This window comes from Eupeodes corollae, chromosome 3 (assembly GCF_945859685.1).
Source record: "Eupeodes corollae chromosome 3, idEupCoro1.1, whole genome shotgun sequence".
NCBI classification, from domain to species: domain Eukaryota; kingdom Metazoa; phylum Arthropoda; class Insecta; order Diptera; family Syrphidae; genus Eupeodes; species Eupeodes corollae.
This window is the reverse complement of record NC_079149.1, coordinates 138,044,148-138,053,300: the sequence shown is the minus strand read 5'-3', so window position 1 is coordinate 138,053,300 and position 9,153 is coordinate 138,044,148.

Genomic DNA, 9,153 nt, shown 5'->3' with positions numbered 1-9,153 from the left:
AAGCTTAACGGAGCATGTTCTTAATATAATTAGGCTTTGGGTTTATACATATATAGAAGGTACTGTCATATAAATTAATGAGACACAGCAAGAAAATTAATAGAAAATCCAACCAAATTATTTCACACTAACCAAATGGCTCAACTTTGTATAAATTGTAACACATTTTCATTACCAAATTGAATTTAGAAAAGGCGGAAATATTCTTTTTTTTTTTAAATCTTCTAAGCTTCAAATATTTGATTTGGTGGCTTTATATGAAATCCTATTTATATGATTGTTAATTTTTTTATCAGACAATACTTAAAACAGTTAAACCCGCTTAAGAAAAACAGGACACTTTTACTCTTTCTTTAACTAATTTTTTTTAATAATAAACGGGCACTCAAGGGGTTATTAATACCCTGAACATGTTTAAAGTTTAAACACAGTGCGAGCTTTAGGAAAATAGGGAAAGATAAAAGAGGAGATAACGATGCACATTAGTCTTAAAGTTTTGAATATTAAAATGATAGGGAAAAACAGAGCTGGGCAAAGCATTCCACATTCTCGATGTGCGGTTAAAAAAAGAATCTCTACACTTGACAGTACCTGCGAAATTGAGCTCAAGGTTAAACTGATGTGCATTCCTAGAAGTACGAGTTTTACGGCTGAATTGTTTGAGGGTTGGAATGCAACTGCCTAATTCGACAGAACACTGTTTATAAAAAAAAAGCGACGGTGTTTAAGTGACGTAATTGTTTTGGTAATAGTTCTCTCTCCTGTCCAAAATACTTAATTTTGTTTTGGGGGCACCTGCCCAAATATGCGAGTTGTATTCAAGTTTTGGACGAATGAAGGCTTTGTAAATTAGAGCCAGATCGGACGGGGTGATAAATTTCTTGCACCGTCGGGGAAATCCTAGGCACCTAGCAGCATTTTCCGCAATATCGAATATGTGAACATTCCATAAGAGGTGATCTGTGATATACATATCGAGTACTGACAGTTGATTACTTTAGTTTTGGTAACGCTTTAACGACAGGAGACAGCATTGAGTTTTCGAAGCATTAAATTCTACATGGTTTTTGATTCGCCATTGTACAATGCTGTCAAGATCAGAATGAGCTGCCGTTGAAGTTCCACATCCGAAGGACAAGGATGTGAATCTACAAAAGAATATGAAAAGCTGAGGGTACTGTCATCCGCGAAACAGTTTGATGGATTAGAAGTGACAGACAAAAGATCGTTTTTGAATATAAGGAAGAAAGTCGGGGACAAAACGGAGCCCTGGGGGACACCAGCATTTATTTTGTGAATATCAGAATTGACCCGGTCCAATACTACTTAAATTGAACGGTCCGAAAGGTAATTTCTAACCCTACGAAGAAGGGATTCATCAATACCAAAAGCACGCTTTTTTTGATATCAAGTCATTAAGAAGCATCCGTTCTTCAAGATACTTCTTAAGCTGATATTAATCAGCATTTCCATGACCTTGGAAAGAAGGAGAGTGAGTGCTATTGGACGATAGTTAGACGGGGGGGATGATTCGCCATTTTTAGGGACAGGCTATACAAATTCTGTTTTCCATCCTCTCAGAAAGAGACCTGTAGAGTAAGAAAGATGGAAAAGCTTACGCAGTGGTTTTTCCAGCGTTAAAACTCCAGTAAAGCTAAAAAATGATTAACAAAATTTAAATACAAATTTAAATTTAATTTTTATTACCAAAATGTTGTGAAGGTGACAACTAAAGAAAAAAGGAAAGCGTTTCGATTTTTCAAATTTCGTGTCACTTAGGCGACTTTTATTTTAATGTAAATTTGAACAGAAAATATGTTTTTTTATTTTGGTTTTTACAGAAGTGTTTCAAATAAGCATTTGTGTTTTTTAAGTGGGGTTTTCTATAATATCCTTTCCGATAAGAAGATTTGAAGACGTTTGAAATGTTATGTTTTTGAAACGACTGACGTTATGAGAAATAGTTTTTGTTCAAACTACAACAGCGTAATTTATATAAAGAAATTCCGTTTTCAGGATAACAGCACCGTTAACTCAGATTTTCTAGGCTCAAACTAAAGACAGTTGCTGACTTCTGGATTTTATTCTGAACCGTTCATATTCCATTCTGTAATTGTCTTAAGAGGGGAACTAAAATAACTTTGATTTTTAAATAATGCAGCAAATATTAGTATGGGGTGTGTTCCGCACCATTATAAAGTCCGATCGAAATAAAAAACGGTAACTTTTTCTGTGGGAAAAAGTATTGAAATAAAACCACTTTTATTCTCCTGAATCTGGTGTGAACAAACCTCTCTTCCCTAATGGTCAAGAGTGACTGACTTATTCTACGTGTACAATACGAATATGTTAGTTAAAAAGAACTACACGTATGGCCAGTGTTGCCATACGTAACAGTGTTATTTTTTAGCTGAATGATATCGTTGTTATCTACGCCTTCAAAGTTGCTCACTGAAGTTTGGAAATCTTACTCTTCCAAACTGTGAAAATTTTCTTTGAAAAAATAAATCTCGAGTAATTGTTATAGTTTTTTAAAAAGTGGCAAAAAAATTGAATGGTCAAAATGGTTATAAAACTCAAAGCCGCATCGAAAATATGAACAAAAATAATTTAAATTAATATCAAACAATTAATTTTAGAACAATAATTCTTTCTTGCATTATTAATTAAAGTCGTCAAGCTATTAAAAAACACCCAATACTCTAAAATATAAAAATTTATCTCAAAAACTTAAATATTCCAATAATTTACATCTAAAAAGACTCAATATTTTTTTTTGATTTCAATCAAAAAATCTGAATGAAGTGCTCAAAGTGCTAAAAATTTGAAAAGGGATTAGAAAGGAAATACTGATACCCATTGGTTTTGAATATTTGCACATTGTAATGAGTGAGAAATATTGAGCCTGATAAAGCATTCGTGTAGTGCGGCTAAAGAAAAAATCCCTGTACTTAACAGTACGTCCGAAATTCCTAGCTGTTCGGGTATTACGGTTGAATTGTTTAAGAGGAGGAATACAACTAGCTATTTTAACAGAGCATTCTTTATAAAAATAACGATAGAACAATGATACTATGATGGGCATGAGTGCTTGAGGCGGTGTTCAAAAGAAGCAAATGTCCCCTATTATTTTAAAGCTCTTTTTTCAATTCTATAATTATGCTTGAGTTATGGACTAATAAAAGCTTTGTAGATTATAGCCATATCAGAAGGATTAAAAGACTTCTTGCATCGTCTAAGAAAACCCAAACATTTAGCAGCATTTTTGGTGATGTCAATTATGTGATCACTTCACAATAAGTGATTTGTGATGCAAATACCTAGAACTGAAAACTGATCAGTATCATCGATGCAAGTACCACCCATGGATAGTAGCATTGGGGATGGATTACGCATTTGCGACAATAGACATTGAGTTTTTGAAGCAGTACAATTTGTTTTGTTCTTTGGACATAGAATGCTCGCAAGATTAGAATTAAATGAGATTTCCATATGATGTCGTTGGTACTCCACATTCAAAGAAAAAGGATGAGAACCTACTAACGAATATGAAAAGCTGAGAATACTATCATCAGCAAAAGAATTTAATGTTTCTGTACTCAAAAAGGTATCCTTGTGTCACTCATATAAATAAACAATATAACTTGATGCTCCCGCTGAAAGTCACATAAATAAGCCAGGATTCCTTAAAAATTTCTGTTTGAATAATTCAGTGGAAAAGGATGTCTTCAAAATTTTGAGAGTCATTGCTGCGAACGTGTCAACTTTTAAATTTTCGATACCCTAATTAATTTAATAAACTGTGTTCTTGATTTGATTTAGTATAGAAGACAGTTACTGATAACTGTAAGCCAATTCGTGTCAAAAATATTTAATGATAACAGTGTTATGTTTGGGACATATTCGTGCTCATTTTCAAGACATATGGGTATCGACGCCTCTTGAAATTAAGTCAGACATAAATAGTTTGTGCATGACTTAAAAAAACATTAATTTTACACCTAAACGAAAACACAGTCCATTCAAAAATCAAAGTAATTTTTCAAGTTACAGTAAGTAAAATATTCTTCTGATTATTTTATTTATGTTAGACGTTTATAATAATAGACCCCATCTAATACAATGTATTCTATTTATCTATGAGTGAATTCCACCAAAAACCCTCTATATGTTGCTTCATCAAATTTATCACCCTTTATACCTTTTTTACGCCAGAAATTGATGGTGTTCAGTAAATTTTGATTCCAACCAAGTGAATATTCACGCAGCAAGGATATTTTTTTCTGTTTCCTTCCAAAAAAAAACCGAAAAAGCTTCAATTTGAATGGTGACCAGCAGTCAATCCCCTTTTTTCGGTAGCCAAAACAAGTTAAACCTTTAATTCTAGCGTCCGCGTGTCGTGATGATAACGACGGAAGGGACCAGGAACAAAATGGATACATTTGAATAGACATCACTAACAAAAATTTGCCAAAAAAGAGAAAACACGTCTAAAACGTTGTCGGTGTCTATATGTCGGCTTTGGAATCTCGCTGCTCAACGATATGTAAATTTATCAGGTCGGTGGTCGTCACAGAACAATTTTATGTATGTTTCTTTTTTAGTGGCATATTTTTGTGGCGTGCAAAATGCACCACAATTCATATTGCAAACAAAAACACAAACATTTTAAACTTTTTTTAAACAATTTTGATGCACTTATTTTCAGTCGTGGCTCATGGGACAAGGGTTTGTAGGAAAAAAATATGGGCGCTAGAAAAGTTAAGTATTCTATGACTATGACTGTTTGAATAAAGGTACATAGTTCAATGTATGTGTACCTTCATTTACCTTTAGTTAAAGTTGTTTTTTTTCGGACAGGATTTTAGATTTAAAAAACAATATGAACCCAGTTTATGGCCATATTCTTCTTAAACTGAAATTATTTCGAAAACCATCTTAGAAAATCGTAACATTTTTATCAAAAATAACTAAAAATTCTCATATTTGACTTTCACTAAATCCTTAAAATAAATAAAATAAAATACTTTAAGAATAAATTGAAGCAGTTTTTCAAAATTTAGAGAGACGAAAATTGTTTAAGAAAATTCAACAAAAATAATTTCAAATTAGTGGAAAATTGAGGAAACGCAAAAAGCAAACTTTTTCTTATTCGTAACCAACCATGTTGATCTTATATTTTCTTTAAATAACAACAACAACAAAATAGCCATGTTAAATAATGTTGTACCCCTAACACTTCATAATCCTTATTGAAAAACTTTTTCTCAGTTATAAAAGCTTAATAAAAGCGGGTTTAACTTTCTATGAACAAAAAGTAATATGAAAATGTATTTAGTAAATTTTTTTTGTGTTCATGAAGTAAAATATTCGATAACAATATCGTTGTTGTAGGCGTTATTAAAACTTTTATGTTTATGACTTTTAAGGAACATACTGTTCCCTTATAGACAAACAAAAATATAATTTAGAACATTATGTTTCTTAAATCGATGTATTTATGGCTAAAATATGTGGTCTTTAGTTTATGACTCAAATATGTTTAAATATTTTCCTTAAAACGTGAGTTTCTAATTGTTCTTATGTTCAAAGTTAACATGAAATATATAGCTTATAAATTGTGAAGTTACTAGTAACATTTATTTTAATTTATAGTGTAGGTCACTGTGGCGTATACGTAATACAAAAATATTAACAACTGTTATTAATAATCATATTTTTCTTGAATTAAAGGAAATAAAAATAAGAATAATTTTGACAACATTTTGTATGAATCCCATTAATACAGTAGATGCTCGAAATATTAAATTTCATTAGACGGAACAAAATGTCTTCAAACTACTTTAAGAGTCATTTGCTTAACTCTTTCACAGCTTTCAAAAACTCCTCAGTTGACCAACTTAGAGTTTGTTTAAAATTTATGACTTGGATCTTTTTAGATGATCTGTATCAAGTTCTTATTGTATCCCTTAAAAATTTATTGTTTTTTGAGACTTACTGTTTTAGCTTGGTTGAAATAAAAAAAAAAGCTTCTTTTGAGACATGCATCGGTTTGTTAGTAAGAGCAAACATGTCCATTTTTTATGGAAAGTTGTTTTCAAGATCTTGTTGTTGGTTTTAGGCTGTAATCCACAAATTGCTTCGATTACACAGACTTTAAGTGTTTGAATTCTCCAAACATAACATCGGTCCTTCAGGATTCTCTATAATAAAAAGTCGAAGAACAGCCCCAAAGTGGCTTTGACATCATATGATGACCATTATGTATACTATGGCACTATATTGAATGAACTAGAAGACATCTAAATCCGTATCTTCAATTTTAACAAAAATGGACCTTAAAATTTTTAGAGTAACGTGGTTCCGGCCTCGAACGTCCTTAGGGAAGCTTCTTTCGTCGTCCATATCTCAAGAACCATTAAAGATATCGACTTTAAGTAAATTTTGTTATACAGCTAACATTATAGAAAGAACCAATAACGCTAGCGACTTGAATTATTTTGTATAGTTCCTCCATCAAACGTTTTTTTAACTAGTGCTTATTTCGTGAATGGTAACACTTAGCTATTGTCTGATTTGACAGATAATTGTTATATCCTTCCGCTGAACGAATATGGTTGTGTAAATGCTTGAAAAACGCTGGAAACAACGATTAGAGAAGATGCCGATTTCACCAATGAGGCTCATTTTGATCTTGGCGGGTACGTAAACAAGCAAAATTCTTGCATTTGGTAAACAATAATTCCGCACGCATACATTGAAAAGCCTAACCTTTTAAAAGATATGGGCAAATCAGTTGGTATCATCGGCATCCGCGGAACATGTGCGAGCTGACCGGCCGCAGGACCCGTAATGATAGTTTATACAGACATTATCTCTTAATTCTTTGATCAATAGCCTTATATTCTATAATATTGTCGAACAATTTTTTTCCTATCATTAATACTCTTCGCAGCGTATGCGATGAAAGATTTTTTATGACTAAGTTTTTTACATCTTCGATTGGTTTTAATAGGAATTTTTTAAAGATTTCCATAGTATTCTAGTACTAAATAAAGCCTTTGTTACTAAGTGATAATGTAGCTTTCTAACAAAAAAAAGCATTATTAAAATCGGTTCAGTACTTTTTGAGTTTATTCGTTACATACAAAAAACAAATCTTTCCTCTTTTTAATATTAGTGTAGATTGGGACGTGATACCAATCAAATATATTTTTGAAAAAAAAACAATGCACTGTTTTTTATAAACCAAAAATATTGGAAAAAAGTAATTGTCACCATAAATATTTTACGAACGAAAAATGATTCTATCTCCAAAATAATTGTATGCAATGAAGAATAACGTTTTGACATTTGGTAAAATTTTGAGAAAAATCGAAAAGACAGATTTTTTACAAAAATAAAAACCTAGAAACACATTACTAAAACTAAATAAAAATTGATATTTGTCTTTGTAAGAGGGGGGTAAATATCTGTAGCGCCAAGAGGAACACCCGACTAATATAAATATTCTTCTTTCCGCCTGCTCTTAAAACAAAAATTCTTGAACGGGAAAGGAAATGGATTGATAGCCGAGAGGGATTCTCAAATCTCAACTTATCAATATCGAGAAAGAATCTTCTTATAAATGAAGTAAAAGAAGAAGTAATTTGCTGAAATAGATCTTGGGATGTATTTATTTAGTATTATCCAATTTGTACATACATTACATCAGTCCTTCTATTAGTAAAGTTTCTTACAGAAACTGAGTGTGAATTCTATAAAAATGATACAAAAGCTTTTCATTAAATCAAATTTAAAATAATATAATGTAAAACTTCAGTAGTTTACTATGAAACAAGGTATATTTTAAGGGGCTAAGCTTTAAGTAGAAAACTAGGTATTATTTTAGGAGTACATACATATTATAAACTGAAGTATAATTTTAAGAAATGTAATTATTAAATAAACATTTTAAAATTGCTTGGTTACATCTTTAATATCTTTTTAAAAATGTACGAAATTGGCTTTTAACTAATTTCATTGTTGAAAAATTATTTTTTCCACCATTCAATTATTTTTTTATAAAAATCCAACATACAGATTTTTTCAACAAAAAAACATAAAAACAGAAAACAAATTGGTAGAATGTCTCCAATAAATGAATGAATGACTTCAAAATGGTTTCATTCTTTGAAAAATTAACTTAAAAAATCAAATCTGTATTTCTTTATATAAGGAACACACATTTTCAACAAAACGCTACTAAAATTGTTAAAAAATGGTTTCACAACTTTGAGTGAAAAAATAGCTTTAATTATAGATATTTTTGTATATGTATGAATTGAAGTGAATTTAAGAAAATAACGGCAGATGAAATTAAAAACTTTGAACTGATTAAATGAACTTGATTTGGTTTTTATTAATTCACTAAATCTTGAGTACCGTAGGCATGGTGGTTAGTTCGTTGGACTTTCGTGCCAAAGGTATTGGGTTTGATCCCTGCCTGTGCAATATAAAAATCTTTTCACGGGTACCTTTTGCCTTTTGCGAAGAATTGACAAATTCTCCCAGAGCAATTCTTGTCATTAAAAGTGCTTTCTCAAATAAGCTCTTTGGATTCGGCTTTAAAAATATGGGTCCCCTCCATCCCTGACAACAGCACTCGCACACAGGAATATTTGAGATTTGTAATTCACTAGGCCCTAGCTCTGAACCGTGTACTGTATTATAATGTCAAATTTTCTCCGAAGCTAATAAACAAATTTTAATTATTTCGCCTGTTTTTTACAAAAGCGTTATTTTGTATTTTACTTTAAAATTATTAAGATTAAGTGCTTTACAAGATGATTAACCAAATTTCCCCAAAAGTAATTTTCTAGGAAGTGTAATCTAATCACTGATATTATTCTTATAGTTTCATTGAAAACAGTACTTTACAAGAACAACGTTAAAAACGTGCCTGCAGCCACGGCTCAGCGTACACCTTCAAATTGATTCCTTTGAAATCAATATAAGTTAATACCTTTTATGTTTAACCACGATTTAACTTTATTACCTCAAAATTATGGAAATACCAACTGTCAGCTTACATTTTTGTCACGAATTCTTCTCATTGCGAACTATATTTTCTTCCAAAAATAGATTTTCTTAAATACCTCCTGAATGAGCAAA